The 23,480-nt window shown below is 39.5% G+C and overlaps 1 protein-coding gene and 1 long non-coding RNA gene across 3 annotated transcripts in view; one reads left to right on the top strand and one right to left on the bottom strand.

Moving 5' to 3' along the window:
* Positions 1-23,480, bottom strand: part of IGF1R (insulin like growth factor 1 receptor) — a 273,472-nt gene that overhangs the window by 74,972 nt on the left and 175,020 nt on the right. The window contains exon 1 of one of the 2 annotated variants that reach the window (XM_075069704.1): positions 16,276-16,332. The exons of the other annotated variant lie outside the window; for it this stretch is intronic. The gene's annotated coding sequence lies outside the window, so the exon portion shown is untranslated. Of the gene's footprint in view, positions 1-16,275; positions 16,333-23,480 lie in introns of those variants that run through there. 2 annotated transcript variants of the gene reach the window in all.
* LOC142047334 (uncharacterized) lies at positions 9,550-21,802 on the top strand. The gene is made up of 3 exons (XR_012656574.1): positions 9,550-9,640; positions 20,609-20,709; positions 21,695-21,802. It is a non-coding gene; the product is annotated as an uncharacterized LOC142047334 (long non-coding RNA).

Consider the following 23,480-nt stretch of genomic DNA (forward strand, 5'->3'; position numbering starts at 1 on the left):
ACTTCCCTCCCTCAAGATTTGAAAGTATCCTGTCCCCTGATTGGTCCTCTGGTCAGGTGACAGCCAGGCTTACTGAACTTGTTAACCCTTTACAGTCAAAAGAGATATAAAGTACTTCTGTTCTATTAACTCCTACTATCTATGACACCCCCATACCTCTGTACCCCATCTCCACAGAGCAGGGTAGAAGGGACAGGACTTGCAGGAGCTCTGAGGTCTGAACAAACCTTTGGGGGAGTGAGTGTCTTAAAGAGATTCTGCAGCACAGGGGAGGGGGACATGGTTCAGAAGGAGGAGAGCTTTCAGTGAGTGCCTTAAAGACACAGCGCACGGCATTTCAGAAACTTCCCCAGCAGTCAGCATGCGCACAATCTGTCTGTCTCTTTCTCTCTCTCTCTCTCTCACACACACACACGTTACTTCTTTATACTTTCTGCAATGCACATATATTCTCTGTCATTTTATTCTTTCAAAGTGTGTTACTTCAGCATTTTGACTGGTCTATGCATTTCATAAATTACTTCTCTCTTACACTTAAATTTAATTTTTTTGAGTACTGAGTTCTAAAATGCCTATCTTGTCTTGGTTGGTAACTTTTGTGAAAATACATATTATATTTACGCTTTTTATTTCTACTGGTGGTGCACATGTGTACAGTACCTTCGTGCACATAAAATTTATTCTGCAAATGGGTGGAAAAAAATAGACGGAACATTGGTGGGGGTGCAGGGACACATGCAGACAGGGGCAGCTATTCCTGGCTGAATGGAGAGTGCCAGGTGCAGGGACACAGAGGACAGGGGCAGATGTACCTGATGGGAGAGGGCAGGGGTTAGCCAATCCCTCCTCCCTCCCCCCAAAAACCTGTTCCATACTTCTCCCACCCACATCCAACAACTCTCCAGGTTCACCCCCAGAAATTATTTCCCTCTCCCTCGACTCCTCCATTATGCAACTCCCCCAGAGCTTTGCACTGCTTCTGAGGGCTGTGGGAAATAGATTTCTGCATTGTAGTTTAAACAAAATCTTAGTTAAAGTTCGATACCAGGGGTCGGCAACCTTTGGCACGCAGCTCGCCAGGGTGAGCTCCCGGGTGGGCCAGGCCAGTTTATTTATATGCCGCGTCCGCAGGTTCGGCCAATCGCGGTTGGCCACTCCAGGCCAATGGGGGAGGCAGGAGGTGGCGCATGCCGAGGGATATGCTGGCCACCACTTTCCGCCATCCCCATTGGCGTGGGATGGCAAACCACGGCCAGTGGGAGCCACAATTGGCCGAACCTGCGGACACAGCAGGTAAACAAACCCTGGCAAGCACGTGACAAAGGTTGCCGACCCCTGTTCTATATTAATATGCCTAGTAACTAATCTATTTGCCTAAAAACATTTCCTGAATCTTTTTTATTGTCTGTATTATTACAGACATGTGCTGAGAGGTATTTTGAAATAAATTTCCAAAATAATTGAAACTAGTGTGATTATATTGTGTTTTTTTGACAAATAAAATATGCAGAATGTTGCAGAATTTTAAAATATTGTGCACAGAATTTCCCCAGGAGTATTTTATGCTGGTGCATTCTAAGATGCAGATATACAAAGGAATTCCACTACTGCTTCCTCTAGCCACTACATAACTCCTTAAAATGGTCTAATCTTACTGGAGGATCCTACTACGGACACCATAATGAGATAAAGTATCACTCACACCAAGGACTAGCATTCCCATTCTGCTGCAGTAAGTGACAAAACTAGAACAACTATTTTTACCAGGTCTGCAAGGCCAATATAAAGTCACCCTGAAACAGTGTGACAACTAGCTTGTACTGTCATAGTGCGATGAAATGGCAATTCAGTGGCGAACACCACTCCAACACGAAATGGAAAACAAGGAGAGGAATGGCAAACATTTTTCTTTTTCTAAACCAGTCTGGCATTCCAGCCTTGACATGAGGACTAAGGCAATTTCCACAAAAAGCCCACAACGTAAAGCAGTGTATCTGCATGCCAGTTCAAACCATTTTACTTAGGAGTCAACAAGTTTTGGATGCTTAGGGCAGAGTCTAAATGCCCCTATCCAGTAATAGAAGTTATGATCAGCAAAGTAACCAAGATGTTAAAACACGAAATGCATTGTCTACACAAATCATGGACCAAGTTTCCCTTTAGTAAACATAAAATCTTCCTTTAGATGCCTCATCCCGAAGTCATAAAACATATTTTTATATATATAGAATGTTTTAGAACTCCTCTCAAAAAATTAAAAAAAATAATAAGATGTAGAAGAGCAATATAGGTGGATTTGGATACTAAGCCGGAGCAACTGCTGTCTTCAAAGTTCAGCAGAGCATCCTAAAGCATTGCCTTTACACACAAGCTGTTAGAAGTGTTGCTGTGAATTGGCATAAAGCATCCCCTTTGGTTTGTTTGTGTTTTACATGCACTCAGAACAAGTACCGGCAAGTGACAGAAAACCAGAATATGTTTTGCAAACAATTATAATATTCTGAAACAAAGGGCAAGGACTGAAGTCATCATTCGTTAATTGCTGCTATGGTCATACTCTTCTATACCGCTTGTAAATTCAATTCTCCTCATGAAGACACAAAATGGAAACACCCAGCTCATCTTCCCTTTCATCCTAGGATTAGTGTCATTGCTCCAGGTATACAGTCATACTGCAGATTTTCTATGTACACAGAAGCAGGATGCTTTACCATTTTGTTCCAGTGTGAGGTTGTATGTTTTGGTTTTTTAAATTGTGTTTTCGTTAACAACAAAGCTGTCAAGGTAACAAGCTTCTCTATTGCGTCATGTGCTCATAAGAAAAAATTAGTCCTTTCCACCATTTACACAATAAAGTTACTAGCTTAATTCTGTTTTCCATCACTTTGCACGGCTGTATACAAGACAAACTTTTTAAAAGCTATTAAAGAAGTCACCTCCCATTCAGCAAGAAGAAAACCACCCAAAATTATCCCAGGGGCTCAAGTGCTATTCATTTTGAGAGAACTAATAAAACGTATTTGGAAGCATTTTCCCTTCTGTCCAAACAAGGGAGGAAGGAACTGTTAAAAAGTCTCTCTGATGAGCAGAGCACAGCAAGGTGTAGCATCTCTTTTTAAAATTGTGAAGTAATAGATTCCAGGGGGAAAAAGACTCACGCGTACTGTATAATACTTTTGAACAATCTGTGCTGTAAAACTCCAAGCTTTGGGACTCTTCTTCAGACAAGCTTACCAATTTCACCTACATACTTCCAGGTTTTTGGTTTTTTAAAATTGACATTTTGGTGAATATGTCCCATGTTTAGCAGAGGTAAGGGGTATCAAGGATGGGGGAAGAGGTGGTATGCACCTTTCATCTAAACTACACAGAAAGATATCACCAAAGTATGAAACCAGTAGTCACAATCAGCAGAGGCAGCATGCAGAGTTTGTACATGACTATGTTTGCCCAAGAAATTGCTAAACTTACAGGAAACATACAAACACCTACACAGCTGAAAAACTTTGCCAAGAAATGCAAATCTCAGGCATTATCATTTTAGTTCCCAACCATATTGCAGTAAACATTGTGACAATTCAAATACCTCCGAATTATGGTTCACATTCAGCCAACAGATTGCAGATGCCCTTGGTTACAGAGGTCAAGTTATTAAAGGCTTACTCCTCAATCCATGCAGTGTTCTTCCTACTAAAATATTAAGCCTCTTCCATCCTCTGTCCGTACATTCAGAGAATATATCAAGTATGCAAACTGTGATAATAAATATTTTCTACATAGTAAGAAATAAACCTGACCCAAATTAAGTTGACCAAGTCCAAGCACTATATATTCTTCTTGGCTATTAAGGGTCTAGTGGTATTGTCCCTCAGGAAGACATACAGATGAGAAAGCATCTGTCACCTTGGCCCATAGGTCCATCTGCCTGGAAAAATAGCTAGCTGACTTGTTTTTCAGAGCAAGTAGGTCTAGTCTATATAGAGCTAGCTATGGCACAAGACAGTGTAATACCACCACACAGCACAGGAGACTTGTGGAGATTTTCACCATTAAAATCCCTTTTTTCCCCTGCCAAGGCTCATAACAGGTAAGATGCTGCTTAGTGTAACAACTGAACTGTGAATTCCTGGACCGATAGAGGCCTTGTGTCCATATACCACATGGGTCCCTTGATTAAGTAGAATGAGTTTAAAAAACGATTAGCTAAAGCGGTACAAATACCTGGCTGGACAAATTGGTTTAAAAATCACACCTCTGCCAAAGTACAAACGTGTGTGTAAACCAGGGCTGAACTTTGGTAGAAGAGTAATGAAGAGAAAAGGGTTGAATTCTTTGCAGACCCTCTTTGCTAGTAGGGCCTCAACAACAAAAAAAAGTCAGAAAGAGAGGAAATATTCCAAGATCATCCCCTCTTTGGAACGACAACACACACCCAAAGCTAAAAGCATTAAATTGGATGGGAATAAGATTGCTATATTTGACTACAGGCAAAATCAGCTAAGTATCATTTAAATTGCAAATTACATAGCAACAGATTTCTGCACAAAGTTCAAGGGCTTTCTTTTTAAGCAGTTTGTTTTTATAAATTAGAGATGACATTTCAGGGGAGGAGGGGTAATAGCTGCTATCCTCAAAACATATTCAGCTCAAATATCTCCCAGATTAGTTTGATGCATTTTGTCTACACACCAGAGAAAAATGAGATTGTTAAATGATGACCAAAAAACTCAAAAAAAGACAAAAACACCCACCCATCTTTTACGAGAAGGTCCCCAAAGAAGTAAGCTTCATTGGTGCCATGTCATTGGAGGAGGATTGACTGTTCCAAAAGGATCTCAGAACTGGCTGTCTCATCCTTCTGCTTTCCAACCCCACTCACCCCAATCTTCCCCTCTGCACAAGGGGAACTTTCAATCCATTGACAGTTTTACTGTGAAGCTCTTTTAAACCAATGTTTCCTCCTTCAAAACTTCTGTTCCTTTCTTTTCATTTTTAAGAACATGCTCTTGCTAGTATCATCCTCCTGGCCCTGACTCCTCCAAATTAAACATCATGAAGGTTTAAAGACATGAAAATATATACTTTGCATTTATACAGTGCCTTTTAATCAGCAGTTCTCAAAAAGCTTTTTAAAGCATTAAATCTAAACAAGTGGGAATTTTTATGCACATTTTGAAATGAGAAATTAAGGGAACAAGAGGATCAGTTATCCAAGGTTACCCTAAATCAGTGACAGAGCTGGGAATAGAAGAGCTGGATTGTCTTGATATCCAATTCCCTGTTATTACCTGACACTCCTGCTTCTCCCAAAATACATTTGATATAGAAAATGTTTTTGTGGGTCCTCCTTCTTAAGAGCCAAATTACAGCCCATTGTATAGTATTACTGAAGACTACTCAGGGGACCCGCGGGTCTGAATACTTACTTACCCAGCTGGCAGTACATACATGGCAAAAGAGGGCAAAGCAAAAGCCAGATTTTTTAAAATGAGTTTTAAGAACTAGGCTGGTTTGGGTGGGGATGTATGTCTGAGTGCCAGTGGTTCTTACCAGCAACTACAGATGAACAGATTCATTAAGACTTCAAGAATGTATAAAATCAATCCCCTGAAACTTAAAATCAACCAGATCCAATCTCAGGAAGGCAGCTGCGATAAAAAACACATTCCGTTAAAACCCCATTGTGATGAAGATTATTCCAATTTTAAAAGATCAAAACAGTTGCTGTCTTTGATGCATAACAGATACATCTTCACGATTGAAGGAAGTGATGAGGCTCGTCTGACCAGATATAGCAGGCCCTGAATCAGCGACCTTACTGTGATAAATCATGATGAACATATGTGAGTCACAGCTGGATTAATTTAATGTAAGAGTTAGCCTGGAAGGAGGACTACGAAATGCATCTGTGAAAAAGAAACACAATTTACTTCAATACACTGGAGAACTTCAGGCTTTTCGTGATAAGGAAGTGCATATCTAATAGATTTATCTCTCAACAAAGCTCAATAATGTATTTTGAAGAGCCAGAGATCACTAGAATCACTCTCTCTCTACTTTATTTAAAAAAAAAATTGGCACATGAACCTTTGGCTACTTTCTAAACACTGTATAGAAATTTTAACACAATTTTGTTTCCTTCCTTTTACTACAGATCCACACAGACTATGGACAAAGCAAATGTCAGTGCTTAAAAATTTTGTTGAATATTTAGAACCAGTCACAGGCCAGTAATTATTTTTAAACAAAGAATAATGTCATTAATAGGCTTCTTTATTAATGTTGAGAGAAACCTGTTCATCTCCCTTTTTGCTTCTTATATATCTGCCAGTGCGAGCAAATGGTTTGTGATTGTTTCTTTTTTGGGGTGGGGAGGATTTAGTCAGTTTGGGACCCACAGGATTTCCATTCTGTCTTGCTGGCCTCCATATCTCTCCCCCCCCTCAATCCATCCTCCAAAGTACATATTGCTCCCACTAGACAGTCATACTGTTTATTCCTTTGCAGGCTTTTCTTTGGCGATCACCACAGTACCTGAGTCACTCTCAAACGTTGGTGAATTAATCTTCTGCATTCCCAAGAGATGGGGATGTAGTATTAACACTTCCCCGATGAGGTAACAGACACATAGCTGTAAAATGACTTGCCCAAGGTCACACAGCAGCTGTGGCAGAACTGGGAACAGAACCCAGATGTCTGGAGACTCAGTGGAGGGTCCTCTTCCCAAGACCATCGCTTTCTCCCAGGGGCCAGCAAAAAAGGACATGGTTTAGAAACAGGTGCCTAGTTAACAAGTAGGTCACTGTGCTGTTCAGTAGTAAAGTACTTCTGAGGCAGAGAAAAAACATTTTAAAAAGCACTAGACGCTCTTGGGGCAATAGACAACAAAACATTCAGAAGGCTCAACACAAGAAAAACCCAGCATTGACAACTCAAGACTGAATTTCTTTTACATGTAGTAATTCAGAATAGGAACCTCTACCACCCAGCATGCTAAAGTTCAAAAATCTCCTCCTCCGTCTCTCCCCATTCTCCAGACCCTGCACTGGCTCCAAATTCCTCCCATCAGATCAAATTCAAACTCACCCTCATTTCCAGGATTCTCCTTTTCATTCACTACACACTGCCAGATCTACCACCTTCCAAATCCCTTAATTCCTGCCTCCCACAGGCACCCCCAACCTTTTCCCAGACTGCCCTACTGGCCCGGATTATCTCCCCCTGCAACTTCAAACCCTTCCTTGCTATGAACTCTCAAAAAACAAGACAAAGATCTGCTAAATTATTCCCTATAAACCATGGGGGAAAAAAATAAAGGCATTAACATGAGCATGCCATCTTTGGGAGGAGTCCTATAATCTCTCAATCCAAATGTTGGCTATTTTCTCCCCTTCCCCCACCCCACGCTCAGCGGTCCCCAAACTTCTTCTGTCCCCCCCTGGAATCTGTCCGTGCCCCCCCTGTTCCCCCCACAGAGCCACAGTCAGGAGCTGGGCTGCAGCCAGGGGCCAAGGCCACAACTTGGGCTGTGGTCAGGAGACAAGCTGCTGTTGGAGCCGGGGGCTGAGGACGGGGTCAGAGCAGATCTGGGGGCAGAGCAGGACTGGGTGGCGCTTCCTCCTCGCTTACCATGGAGGCTGGCCTGGGCCCCGCCATGCAACCCCAAATGTTCCTCTGTGCCCCCCCAGCAGGGCACATACCACAGTGTGGGGACCACTGCTTTCGCTGTACAATATAGTAATGTCCATTTACATTGCAAGCTACGGGGGACAGGGAATGATTTTATTCTGTTTCTGTGAAGTTCCCAGACCAGTTTGGGGGTGATTCATTAATATTATTATATATAAATAGAAATACACACGCCCACACACAAATTATATATAATATATATTATATATATAATAAATAGGAACAGAGTACCATTAAATTATTAATAGTAGCAGTCCGGATAAACAGCATGGATGCAGAATTCAGACAAGTTCTCATCTGGCTTCTGTACTTTTAGGTTGTGGTTAAATTTGATAAAAGAGCACTACTGACATTCAGCAACAGCTTCCAAAATACTACAAAACAGATTCCAATGGATGAAGCTGCATCAAAGACAAAGGCTACAAGTGAAATTTATTTAGGAGAAAAGCATGATCTCATGATCCATGGTATGTCCTCACCGAGGAAGTACAGAATATGGTCTCTCACAGATGGTAATGCATTCAAATTTTCAATATCCACATAAGTAAATCAACAGGCTCAACACAAGAGAAATCTAGTAGTGATTAAACTTGAAACAAAATACTTCTGAAATATAATCATTCAAAATAAAAGGTAAACAGAATGTTCCAATGAACACTATCATCTAGTGTGCTGGGCTTTCACTGGTTATAGTGTGAGAAACCAAACAGCAAACACTTCTATCAAAAGTCAGTTTTCTTAAAAAGTCTATATTTGTTTAGTATGAAAATTGTACAGAACGAATCCTTTGAAATTCAGAGTACGTATACTATGCTACGTGCATCAAAAAATTCTCTCAAATCAGACTCAAGACTAACATTACTGAGATGCATATTAGTTTATTTCATCCCGAACTGAAAATCATATGCAGTTTAGTCAGCTCTGTCTGCTTACACAAACTTCAGTATAGAGTCAACAACCCGTGTCTATTCCAGGGCAAATAACTTAATGGTGTGCACCCCCGCAACCCTCCCCTTTTTTATAGTATGAACACCACATAGGTTGTGGTTAAGTCTAGACCAAATGGAAAAATTTCAATATGGAAATATAGTAAGCGATGTATTGTTCCAGTCACTGATGCTAACAACAACAACAACTGATGGCAACTGACAGAGGAGTTCCAAGGGGATACTGCTGCTGCTTTTGTACTCCTGCACACTGAACACTGAAGGTCTGAGAGACCACATGATAGTTGTTTATGAGTCTGGAGTGAAGTCACATGACATCTCCTCCTCCTCCTCCTCCTCCCTCCACACACAGGCTCACTGCCTCACCAACACAAACAGCACTCGGGGCAGAAAGAGACAGTCTTGACACATCTTTCAGGGTGCCTTGAGAGGATTTTGAGGCACTGAACTAACACAGGGTACCAGATCTTAATAGAAATCTCTTATTTAAAACTCTGCGCACATATTCCATTCTATTAAACATGTATAATTATAATTTTAAAAGGAAGATCAGTATTTGGAATTTTAAAACATGACTATCAATTTGAGATTTAATCGGTTTACATCTAGAACAGAGTAAAATGCTTTTGCCTACACAAAGTCACTGATTTAAGATAAAGCAGAGATATAGCAGATATGTAATTTTAAAAACATATACATGCAGTTTAACAAATTTGAAAAAGACTCCTAACATATCTCCAGCACTATTCCTTATGTATAGATTTCCTTTTATAAAAATCCATAAAGGGTTACTTCAAGCTATTTAATCCCACCCCCTTACATATGGAATCTTCTCTCTGAACTGTAAAGCCACTTATTATTTACTGTGGCCACACCCTTCCTGCTATGTTGCTTATCATATTAGATTGCCAACTTTTGGGGATAGTGATGTGGCTTTCCGTGGACTTGCACAAACCTTAGCATGTGGTGGCACTACTTGGACACAACAACAACTACAAGTGCAGGTAAAGTGATTTAATTTCTTAACACACTGGTTCTTTATGCTAACAATTCAGAAACACAGACACAGATGGCATAGAGGGTAGGGGTATGTCTACACTACAGAAACTATACCGACATAGCTACATTGCTATTGCTGTGTGTCAAAGTTAGACTCAGGACTCACAGTTTGTCAGACCACTCTGTTTTATTAGCACAGCGCTCTGCTAATACATCCAGATAATGTGAGCTCCATATAAGACACAAACTATCTTATTTATACAGATAAAGGGGGGGAGCACTTAGCAAGATAACAAAGGAAGCAGAATCTGATAAGTTTCCCTGGGCTAGCCATGCATATCTTATTTCCTTACTTAACTATTACCGATCTTCTGTTAATGTTTCGCCATTAGCACCCTTGTTTATGCCTAATGTTTCTTTACCTGGCACCTGTATTTCAACATTTCTTATTTCTGCTTAAAGGTACATACAACGTTTCTTTAATCCATTCTTATTTTTACAACATAATTAATTCTACTTTCACATGTGCTTGCATAAATCAGGAGTGTGGAAACATCACCTCCTTAAATGAAGGTAGCTATGTTGACAGAAGCATTCCTCCATCGAGGTAGCTGTGTCTACATGCGGGTCAGGTTGGCAGAGCTAACTTAGTCAGGGGTGTAATTTTTTTCACACCCTTGACCCATGAAGATAAGCCAATATAATTTTCATGTGTAGCCCAAGCCTTAATAGGGTCAGTTTTAATCCACTGTTTTCACTTCCCTGTCAGTGAACGCACACACACACACATACACACCCTTCACGGGTGCACACAACCTTCATGGGCACTAACTTTATAGCTTTCAGAAAACAACGCAAAGCAATGATACTTACTTGTGGGTAGATAGGTAGGGGTGCGTGTGTGTGTGTGTGTGTATGTGTATATCACATACATGTACACATGCGCACACACAAGTATCATGGCTTTGTTTTTCTCTGAAAGTTATAAAGTTAGTGCCGTGAAGGTTGTGTAGTGTGCCATTTTTATCAGGATAAAAGCTCTCAGCAATGTGCGCACGTGCTGCAACAGTAACCAAGGAATAAAAATGTCCTGTTTCTGTTATGGAAAAAGGAAAACATGCTGAATTAAACAAAGACAGATGTACAATTGTACATTATACACACTGAGGCAAGGGATTTTACCACAAGGGGTATACACTTGATCTCATCCTCCCATTTTGTGTATTTAAGAAAAAAGTGGGTGTAATGGGTTTCTATTCAGAGTGCTCTAAATTAAAATCTGAGGCACAGTTATTAAAAACTGTTCTGATCTGTAAAAATAATTAAATGCCAAACGGTATTGCTGGTTTTGGTGTCTGTTGCAATCAATATTCTACAAAACAAAACAAACCCCTAAAGTATTCCATGCAAAGATAAATGTTTTCCATAAATTAAATGCTTTTAGACTTTCACCTTCATAATCCATTCAACACATACTACGTTCCAATTCCAAAAGGTTATACTCTAGCCAACATTTGTGTTTTATATTCATAAAATTCCCGATAAGAGCATAGCAGCAAGCCCCATAAGCAACCCTGAACTGTCTCAAACACAGGACTCAACCATAACAAAAGAATTCCATGGTGTTTTCTATATTTTAAACTATGCTATTGTTACAGGCATTTATCACAGTGCTTTCTTAATTCATCTGATTTTCTTGCCTTATTTATTGTCAACACTGATCTTAGAAGTCTAGACAGAACAAAAAAATCCATTAGTTTGCCTCTGACATCCACCACAGCACATTCCTGCTATATGTTTGGTAGAAGCAAGCCTTGGGGAGGAGACAAGGAGAAAACAGAAAAAAAGCGCAGATCTGCAGTCATCTAGATAAATGCTGCACTGGGCATGAGGCTGGGTTGAGAAAAATAGAGTTAACGATATCTGAAAATTTTGTAATTAGCAATGTGCTGCATATCATTTGCAAGTGTTCTAAACCATATATTAAGACATGTATTTATGGGATGGGAATGGATTTTGGGTGTGGATTTTTTAAAAGAAAATGTGTGCGTGTGTGCACGCACATTCAGAATATAAGAAACAGAAAACCGATCTAAAACTCCTACTTTTATTGGCAGCAAGATCTCCATTTCCAGCAGCTCAACTAATAGGCCCAGCTACTGTAGTATCTGGTGAAAGGAAGAAATAAAAAAAATAAAACCCACACACAAAGAAAGGCATTTTCAAATGATAAAATGACATAAAAATCAGAGCTGCAATAGAGATTCTAGTAGAGATGTGAAAAATCTTCAGCCCTCACAAGTCATGACCAGATTTTACCTTTACTTTATTCCGTGCACTGAATGCTGCCTATCAACCAGACACCATCAAACCACCCTGTTCGTCATCCTGTCATTTGTTATGGAGGACTCTGAACTACAAAGGTCCATTGTCCTGAGCTATGATTTTTTTTGCCCTGTTGCAGCCAGTGGATATTCAGAGGGACATTATAGCAAGCTGAGATCTGATCCTCTTTACAATTAATAGCTATAAACACATCTACCTCCAAAAAAGACTGATGTTGACTGAATCTCCTATTCATGATCTGAACGGCACATCCAGGAATCTGGGCATGCTAGCTAGACTAAAGAATGCAGATGCAGAAGACACATTGCCCCACTGCTCCCCCCGCCTCCTTTGTGCTAGAAAGCCAGAAGGGGACTGAGATAGAAGAGAATCCAGTGTCTGAGAAGCTGGAATTTGTTTTCTTTAGGTTGGCTCAGCTGAACTACTGGGATCTGACATCTAGTCTGGGGCAGTTGGTAGTTTTTCCTTAATGACTATGGTGAAAAAATGATCACGTGTAAAAAAAAACTTAAGGATGCAGATGATATTTTGGACCTTCCTTAAGAATGTATCATAGAAGAAGGGAATATTTACATTTCCCAGATAAAAGTGGCCGGTTAATCTAACCAATACTCTTAATTCCAGTTTCCAAAATCCCAGTCTGTTCCCTACCAGATGGGAATCCTATTTGCAAGCACTGCCAAAGGATGCTATGCAGCACCACAGAAAAAGGAGCATGTTTCCAGAGTACTGTGCCTTCAGCCGTCTGTATGAAATGGCTGAAGAGAAAATCCAGGCACTACATAATCCAGTACAAAATTTGGCAGGGGAAAATGTTTAGGTATATTATCATACCAATGTTGAAAACGTACTGCAGAATACTCAGCTTTGCTGAGGTGTAGAATTTAGGGTTAAAGAAAAGAGCAAGTTATAAAAACCGTTTTTGTTTATTTGAAAACCTTCATTTTTTTTTTAATGTAAACATCCCCATTATAAAAAGGCAAGTCAGTGTTTTATTTGTCCAAGCTAAGTAAAATGCTGGGGAAAAAAAGTGAAAAACCAAGCATGAACAATGAAAAATAAATGACATAATAATACATTATTAAACTGGTAAAAATGTGTATTACAAGCAAAGATTACAAATATGTATTTTCAGTAATGCCTGTTTAATGTCTTTCAAAAGCAAAATTAAAGCCTGGATTTGGAACCAGGGTATTTATCAGTTGTTGCATTCTCTTCTATATACTCTGCCCCTTTCCATAAACAGTATATCTCCTTCCACAATCAATATGAAGCTATCGCAAACTTACAAAAGCACCATCAGTATATGCACTGAACAACATATGACCACACTTGCACGCTCTTAAAAAAAAAAAGAAAAGAAAGGAACGTCTCAAAAACCAGAAGGAATGTCTGTTTCTCTCACTTAGCTCTCACAGCTTTGCAAAGACAGAAAAAAAAAGTTGCTGACCCTTATGGAAAGTTAGCACTGTTTGCAAAATTAAGTAGTAAATAAAAATACTAATTTCTACCCTATTGATTCTGCAACAATGTTCAGCTCTTATCTCGGCTACACATTTAACTGCGTGACTTCAACTGTTTTTTTTTTTTTTTTTAATGTTAAAAATCACTGGGGGCGGGGGAGGTTAATCATTGTTGGGTCACCTAGTATACAAACAATTTTCCACGTACGTTTTAAAAGGGGCTTTTCAAAATACATGAGAACAGGGGTTCTCAAACTGTGAGTCAGCACCCCTCAGGGGGTCGTGAGGTAATTACATGGGGAATCGCGAGCTGTCAGCCTCAACCACAAACCCCGCTTTGCCTCCAGCATTTATAATGGTGTTAAATACATCTATGTATAAGTGTTTTTAATTGATAAGGGAGGGGGAGAGAGAGAGTCCCCGCATTCAGAGGCTTGCTATGTGAAAGGGGTCACCAGCACAAAAGTTTGAGAATCACTGCACTAGAAGATAATCATTCCAAGGTGTAAACCATAACATCTCTCTTTGGTCTGTTCTTTCTAAAGCATTGCCTGTTTTGCTTCTTGTTACTTCACATATTCAGAAACTTCTTATTGCCCTGGCTCAGAATCAAGCCAGTACAATTCGTTTCTGACAGAAAAAGCATTTCAGAGTCACTAGTAAACTGGCAGCCTGCACTATATTCAAGGTATCGTTTTGCACTTTAATTCAGAAAATTAGCTAAGTACATCTGGTCCCAGAAATAAGTACGTTTGTGACAAGATAAGATTTTTTCCCCTCTCACACTCTTTCCAACCAGAACATTTTTATTCCTGAAGTGTGATTTTGCTCCATAGCATGTAAATGAGATGTTATTCCAAAAGAAACAGGAGGTGCAATAAAGGAGCCACATTTAACAAATGAGTCTGGGGAAAGCTAATATCGGGGTATGGACAATACCTGACATTTGGAACTATTCCCTCTTGCCCATCAAAAGACCAATCACACATTCATGGCTGGAATTTAGAAAGATTCCTATGTTAGTAAGTTAGATCTTTATCAGCAACCACTTTTTCTGCCTTTCCACATTGGAACAGGATAGAATTATTTATACAAGGGATTTCAAATAACCCTGGCTTTCACTGCTTTTTTCCTTTAGCCAAAAATGTATCATATCGTTTTGGCACAATGAAGTATTCTAAAATTCTAACAAAACAGCTACAAAGCTTTACTGAATTTAAGTAACATTTAAATAAAATTGGGGTAAACTAAGTCACATTACTGGACAGGTATGTGCCCTGAAACATCACAAAAAAGACTAGCAATTCCAATTATTATTTCTATCTCAAATAATTTAAAATGACTAATAGCTAGGGTCAACAAAATGAATAAGTTTCATAACTAATTTAATTTTGTTCCTTTTCTACGGGGTTTTAGTTCCGAAAATACTTGGTACATTATATGCACTTGCTTTTATCACAATACCCCCATGGGACTTTCAGTTTATTATCTAAACATTTTGTCTTATTCCTCCTTCTTAGCTACCTGAATTTATCAGGGACACATTTGAAGAGCTATAGCCATCTACCTTGGCCAGTAGCCTGCTCAGGAGCTACTAAAGGATCCACACTGATTGCTCCTAAATCACGGCACCAGCAAGTCAACTCTGCAAATCACCCATCTGCCAGGTACACCAGTCTTTGCCAGTCATTAAATCAAAGTTAGATACATACAATGGCCAGAGAGGCCATTAGAAAAATACTGGCAGATTACATAGCCATGCCCTATAGCACTAATAACCAACATTCAAATCATTGGCTTTTAATTAGGAAACTGACCTACTGATCAGTGACTCTTCATCCTGTCATAAAAGGAACCATATTTGTAAATTAACCAATCTGACATGCAAGATAAATATATCCAAGTACAGAACTAGGGATTAACCACAGCACAGAAATCTCCACCTAAAAGAAAATCCGATCTGTGCAATGTTATGTCAGCTTTGCTTCCTACTTTGAGCCTCACTGCAAACACAGAAGCCTCCAATACTGCAGGGATTCCATTCCATGCAAAAAACTCCACTCCAGGTATTCCAGGCAGCCTTGTCACAAATAATTCATGTCCACTACTCCTCTATCACACTGAATACAAGCACATTGTGCTACTGGAAATGGGAAACCTGATTCGGGTCACAGCAAAAGGTAGAAAAACACTTATTTTAACACAAAGCTGCCCTATTTCCTCCCAGTGCTCCCCAATCTCAAACCTACAACTTTAGTGGAGAAAAACAAAAAGCTTTGCCTCTAACGAGAAGGAGGAGAATAGAATGCTTCCCCCTCCCACAAAAAGAAAAAAGCATTTTGCACATTTCAGCAGACATGCCGGTCCTAGCTCCTTTATTAATATCAAATTAGTACCATTCTATTCAAGTACTCCTCTCGTTAGTATAATCTGAGATGAACAGATGATACAACATACAAATTGGTACATGTATGTTAGCCCGAGAACTAGCAGAGCCACACAAAGGACAACAAAAACAAGACCCTCCTCGCCCTCCACCCAGTTCTTCGCCTTTAAGGAAAGCCACAGTCACCCTGGTGTTCTTCCTTAAAGGACGATTAAGACAGCTCCTGTATTAATCAGGGTAAATCAGATTTAGAAAACCTGCAGTGTAACAAAAATATGATTAAAACCACCATGCTCTTGAAAGGGTTTCAACTGTTTAGTCCTCTTAAAATTAAATGCTGGCGCAGAACTCTTGATTTAATGGAGGGTGCATTTCTCCCCCCTGCTTTTATAAATTTATTTATTTAACAGGATATACCATCCTGCTGTTTACAGGAAAGGATTACCTCTCTGCAGCCTGGTTAACAACTGCGTTCTTAATGCTACTACTGCATCTTGGTGGGATGCCCTTTTGACTGACAAACCCATACACCAGTCATGCAGCAAAGCCATGCACAAAGGTGGAATTTCAAAAGGAACCAATTGGGAGGCGTGAAGGGAGGTTCCAGATGATTGGCATGTTATTCAGAGTAGAAAGTAGTAAACAACCTCTGTGTCCGCTGAAGAAAGAGGTATATCCGAAGATGGCATGTCCCTTTACCTTGCTCAGGCTGGAGTTTTACAAAACAAAAATCAATGAGAAGCTTTCACAGCCCAGTTAAAAACAAAAACAAAAACCCAACCACACAAATAAGCCTACATTTTAAAAGTGCTGCTTATATATAAAAGGTTTAAAAAAATATCCAAGTCATATCTTCCTTTTTATAAGTCACTTTAAATATAAAGCATTTTTGTAGCTGCTCTGAATTTTCTAGACTGAAAATGTTTCATCTGCACTCACTGCATTTAGGTTTATATTAAACCAGGATTTCCTCCTTTTCTTTTTCAATGGAGATTTGTGTTTTTATTCAATAACAATCTAAAAAAAAGAGGGACATAATTGTGATGATTGGGGAAGAAATGTAAGTGTTGAAACTGGCATTATTTCCGCATGTACAGAAATCATCCAGCAAAAAGTGGAAGTTTAGGTATTTAGTTTGATAACATACGGCCAAAAACAATGGGGAGGAAAATTAGCAGTTCAGCTGTCAATATTAGAGGATTAAAATGTTGTTTAAAATGTTTCTGATCACATTATGTTGCTAATTGTGCAGAGCACATGAGCAGAGACACAGAAAATGTAGCGCTTAGACTAAGATCTAAGCGAATCCTAACCAGCATAGGAGCATTAGTTTGGCTGCTTTCTGGAGGATAAATTATTGCTGAAGATGTTTACACAATGTAGCTTCGGGAGTCTGAAAGGTTGCTTTCAAGAGGCCCTGCCCCAGATTTAAGGGCATGCAAGCAAAGACTGTGTGGGGAGACAGGTAGGCAGGATATACTGAAACAGCAACTCAGTTTGATCTTCTCCTGAATTTCAAATCCAGGTAAGTACCGGATTTGATTTTCAAATTTGTATTTCAAATTTTGGCAAGTACTGAGCTGTGTGTTTTTGCTGTAACTAGCTAGCTTTGAAAGCATTCAGACTATTCTAAGTACAATGGACTCCAGACTATGTTTTAAAAAGTGATTCATATTATATGATGAGTTTAAAAATTAAAAAAAAGGGCAGAGGCCCAGTATCCATGCAAGAAATTCTGAAAAAGCAAACCCATGGGTTAAGAATCCCACTGTCCCTTCGCTATTGCCACGTTTTGAACCCTGGTATCAGGTAGCAAAAGTTTCCCACAAAGGAATAAACCCTGGCTACTTTGAAGTCAATGGGTTTGTTAAACACAAACCACCACCACCACCTACAATCCCAAAAGACAGTGGGCAAAAACCAAAAATGCTTCCTGAAGACAGTATGGTATTTCAGCTGTCAATTCTTTCCAAACACAATTTCAGCCCTCGCCTGGCTCCTAAGACATTGGCCTTGGCTGTCTGAAATATAACCTTCCCTCCCATAAAGCCAAAGGTGGTTAGTTGTCTGAACAAAATCCTCCACAAACAGAATCTGTGAGAGGAGTGCAAGACCTTTTTGAGGCCAGGAAGAGGTCACATGATGCAGACTTCTTCACAAAGTCAATCATTTGTGGGGACTGACACCGTCTTGTGTAGTGAAATGCTATCCAACAGTCTACACATCTGTACAGAGTCACAGAATAGTATCAGAGGGTAGCCGTGTTAGTCTGTATCCACAAAAACAATGAGTGAAAACTGAATTGGCCTTGTCAACAGTGGCTTGCCACTCGTAAGGTAACTCCCTTCTCTTCATGTGCCAGTATGACTGTACCTGTAATTTTCACACCATGCATCTGAAGAAGTGGGGTTTTTTTTACCCACAAAAACTTATGCCCAAATAAATCTGTTAGTCTTTAAGGTGTCACCAGACTCGGCTGTTTTTACAGAATAGTAAATTCACATAGGATAGCATGGTGTGTATGCCAAGAGGATTATTTTAGAGCTACCCCACACATACCTTATACTAAACACTGCTTTTCTCCTGTCCCACACCCACCCAGAGAATGATTCACTTTTTTTCCAGCTAGCCAAATGGGTGGCCATTTCTCCTTGATGTAGCAAGGACTAAGACAGTCATGGAGGGATTGTCACGGAGAGACTACATTCAGTCCAAAAGAAATGAATGCCTCATGTGGCATAATAGCTTATCTACCTATTAAAGGTAACTTGCACAGTTAGGGAAAGTGAAAAGGGAGTGGTTTGGTTTCTTTACTATGCCTCTTTATAATGTCAAATGAAGGTCTGAAGGGTGTTTGCTTTTAAAAAGGTTTTCCAGTTTTTTTTTTCCCCCTTAAAAACCACATCACTGGGTCTTTCCTGGTTTTATTGGCAGCCTAGCCGAGGGTCCATGAGTTGAACATTGGGATTAATTAAAAGAACGGAGATACTGACTCCCCTCCCAAATGTTTCAGTCGCAGAGGGACACTGCTGGGTTGGGGAGTGGAAACAAGCTGATCCCTAAAGATCACACCGAGAGCCCAATCGAAACAAAGAGTGGAGTGGAGCACCCTAAATGGAGTTTATAACCTGCATTTTTGCTTCTCCGCCACTGCAGCGGCCACACAGCTGGGGAAGGGCCACATCCAGGGCCTCTGGCCAGCTAAAAGCTGAAAAGTGCAGGGAAAAAAAAACATCCTGTGCATCTCCTCACCTGCCTAGCACAAAGGATTGCCCAAAGAGAGAGATTAGAAGGTGGGGTTTGTTTGTTTGAAATGCAGCCACTCTGAGCAGGGGGCCTGGTGGAGCCTGCTTGCAGCTGCTAGAAGCAGAACAGAATTGACATAACTCAAAAAGGTGGCTACTCCCATCTTACCCTGATTGATTGGTCTGGTTCTGCTGGTTAGCAAGCTGCAACAACAGAAGATCCACTATAAGGGATCTATGCACCCTTCACTTGAACAGAAGAAAATCACGTTCTAAAGTATCTTAAAAAGGGGTGAGGGAAGGAGCCATGAAACCATCCCCTCAAAATAAGACTCAAAGGATTTGAGATTTTTTTCGTCTGCTTGGTGACCTTGAGTAAGTCACTTCCATGCTCTGTGTCTCAGTTTCCCCATCTGCAATATGGGGACAATGATACTAAACTCCTCTGTGAAGTGCTTTGAGATCTTCAAATGAAAGGGCTAGATCAGAGCCCTTCCTTCTGGGGTACATTGCTGAGGGTCTACAAAAGGAATCACTTCCTGTGTCTCACAGGCTGAAAGGTATTGGCCACAGTTCTAAAGTCAAAGCAATGAACGGTACATAAAATATGTTGGGTACCTCTATTTACCCCTCTCCCTCTCTTGTCATTACAAAAACCAGTGGACAGTAAAGGAAATGGAAATAAATTAAGAAATGATAAAAAGAAAAATATTTCCCATGCCAAAGCAGAGATAGTGCCACAAAGTAGCATAAAAGCAAGGAGATTAGGAGGACTGGATGAGAACATACTGGATTTACCTTAAGAATTTTAATAAGTTTGTAAGTCATGCTGCAAACTTCTAGAGTCTAATCTCTGACTGAAATCTGGTGGTGTAAGCCACTCTACTAGATAAAACACTAGACTACGGGAGCCTCTAGTCTGAATTACTACGCAATTCCTATCTCCTACAATGCAAGGCTTCACAGGTGAAACTGGAGAAAAGGGAGATCCTTAGGAATCCGCTATGGATATGGTTCACCACTGCAGGCTTTTTTGCTTTCAGGGTGAGGAAAATTCAAACACACCTATTTTGGCCACTATAATGTTTTCTATTTTGAAAATCCAATTTACTACCAAATCTCACTCGAAGCAATTACTGTACATTGAGTCAAAACCCAGGCTTTACACCCACAAACCTCCTATTGGCTTTAATGGAAGTATCTGCAGAATGTGGCCCAATAGCTATAAAGATTTTGTAGTTGAATTTAACCATCCTCCCACTCCCTCATTGCAAACAAAATGACAATTAAACTGAAAAGTTTAATGTGGGAAAAATCCTCCAATGCAATAATAAATAACGACTGCAAAATGGATGACACAGTAACTGCACCCATTTAAACAGAGTCACGGGGCCTGAAACCACCAAGATGCCTACGTGTGTTATTCTGCCACATCTATAACCAATGCAACAACAAAGAGGCCTCCCTGTACACAAACAGATGGCCTCATAAAACTCATTCACCAAAGTGAGGACTTTATATGCTGTGCTATAGGATATGGACACTTCTGTAAACAGCTCCAAAGAAACCTGACACGCTTGCTGAAATGATGGACCACACACAGAGAGGTAAGTTTATCAGATGTGTACAGACAGGTAGGTAACAGAGGTACACTGACTTATCTCTGGGATTTGGATGGGGAACAGGAAAAAGCATGCCAACTTGTACCACGATGTTAACATTATGCTGCGTTCGCCGTTGATCCTACTTTAAACAAAAGTCACACACACTGTTTGTATTCTGAAGAAACTGTGTTTACAGCATCTTCTTGCAGAGGACATCCTGTTCTGTATCACTAAGAGAAAAAGATGGTGGAGGTGGATTGTTTTTGTTTTAAGAGAAACAATGTTTGATGCAACTTTAAGTCTGAAATTTAAATCCCTAGACAAACTAAGTACTTTCAAGTATGGTGCCAATTAAGTTTATAGATCCTCTTGTACCCAGAGTCTTTTGCATTAAACAGGGTACTATAGTTCTATACCTACATATCCTTAAGTGTTACAGTTAACACTATCTAGTAATAAAAAAAAACCTACAGGCACAAGATGGTCAAGTGACTGTGAATTACAGTTTTGAATTTTACAACTTTAATGTAATGTTTTAACCTTAATCTTGCATTAAAAGGGGTGTATTTTTTGCATTTAAATTAAATAAGAAAAATAAGTAATGTGCTGGTTTGTTCCTTTGAATGTGTCTTCAAGAATTGCAGTGATGCCATTATAGCTCCAGATGAAATAAAAAAAACATTTAAACATCTAGCCATTGCAATAATGGTGCATTTTCACTAGGTCGATATGCAGATGTGTGTACATCTAACATACACATATCAAAGGGAACCTCACTCAAATCACAATTAAAATAAAGTGGAAAATGAGCAACATTTCACATCACTGGATACTTTTTCCGCATGCTTTGTATCCATAAATATGACAGGCTTCATTCATTACAAAAAGCTATATATAAAAAGTACAGAAAAAGTAACCAATCTTATTGTTGCACATTATTTTGTCTCCATTTTCAATTCAAGGGACATCATAAATTTAGAAGTCACTTGATCGAAAATTGTTTATTTACTTACAGTTAAAAGCAACATCAAGGATTAATGCACCAAAGTGAGAAAAAGAACACAAGAAAAATTCTTTCCTCCGTGTTTATTTTGCGAAGAATAAATTTCATGGTTTCCTTGATATAATCAGGTTTGCCTGTTTGTGAGTATTTTAAAGAGTAAAGAAAAAATGAAACATCAGGAAAATAAATATAATTGTAAAAATCACAATTGCCATATACTGAGGTAAGTAAAGTACCCAAAACTACTCTTTTTAAGCATGACTAATTTCAAGTTGCCTCCAGTTAACTCAAAAAGAGGATAAAAGAGCGGTTTCTTCAAACTTAGGAAAAAAACAATTATCTTCTAGACTGAAAAACAAGCACAAGAAATCCAGACCAAAATGAGTTATAAGTGACTAAAAACAGCACATAGAACACGAAAGTGCCTTTTCTACCATGAGCAATATCCTCAGGTAGTATAAACTGGTGTAACTCCACTGAAGTCAATGTATGAGAATCTAGCCAAACAAACTACAGCTCAGAAACACAGAAGAATGTTAACCCTTAAGAATCTTTGAAGTTTCACTGAGAAATGAAATTGATATTCATTCTTATAGTAACTGAAATTCCTGTAAAATACCCATATTTGTTACTATATAAACACTTAAATGCCACTCTAATTACTTGAATTTAAAGATGTCATTCTAGCATTACTCACACAATGCCACAGTAAACAAATTTGTATACAAGTTGAGGCCTGTGCTTAAGTAGGACATGCAGAATTTGGTATGAAATGTAATGGAGACCATATCTTCCCTGCAAAAAGGTGGATTTTGCTACAGGAGGTTAACCAACATGCACTACCTATCCCTCTCTAAAACCTTAATGAAGAGAAGGCACCTGGAGCTTTTACAACAAGGTAGCTAGAACATAAGAACGGCCATACTGGGTCAGACCAAAGGTCCATCAAGCCCAGTATCCTGTCCTTTGACAGTGGCCAATGGCAGGTGCCCCAAAGGGAATGAACAGACAGGTTATCCATGCTCTGTCACCCAATCCCAGCTTCTGGCAAACAGAGGCTAGGGACACCATTCCTGCGCATCTTGGCTAATAGCCATTGGATGGACCTATGTTCCATGAATCTATCTAGCTCCCTTTTGAACCCTGTTATGATATTGGCATTCACAACACCCTCTGGCAAGGAGTTCCATAGGTTGACAATGTGTTGCGTGGAAAAAACAAACAAACTTTCTTGTGTTTGTTTTAAACCTGATACCTATTAACGTCAGTTGGTGGCCCCTTGTTCTTGTAATATGAGAAAGTGTAAATAACATTTCCTTATTTACTTTCTCTATACCACTCATGATTTTATAGACCTCTATCATATCCCACCTTAGTCATCTCTTTTCCAAGTTGAAAAGTCCCAGTTTTATTTCTCTCTTCTCACATGGAAGCCATTGTATACCCCTACTAATTTTTGTTGCCCTTTTCTGAACCTTTTCCAATTCCAATTCATCTTTTTAGAGATCTGGCGACCACATCTGCAGCATGTGTGGGTGTATCGTGGATTTATATAGAGGAAATATCATATTTTCTGTCTTATTACCTATCCCTTTCTTGATGATTCCCAACATTGTTTGCTTTTTTGTCCGCTGCTCCACATTGAGTGGATGATTTCAGAGAACTATTCACAATGACTCCAAGATCTTTTTCTTGAGTGGTAACAGCTATATATCATTGTATATGTATTAGTTGGGATTATGTTTTCCAATGTGCATTACTTTGCATTTAACATTAGATTTCATCAGCCATTTTGTTG

The sequence above is a fragment of the Chelonoidis abingdonii genome, chromosome 9 (genome assembly GCF_003597395.2).
Source record: "Chelonoidis abingdonii isolate Lonesome George chromosome 9, CheloAbing_2.0, whole genome shotgun sequence".
NCBI classification, from domain to species: domain Eukaryota; kingdom Metazoa; phylum Chordata; order Testudines; family Testudinidae; genus Chelonoidis; species Chelonoidis abingdonii.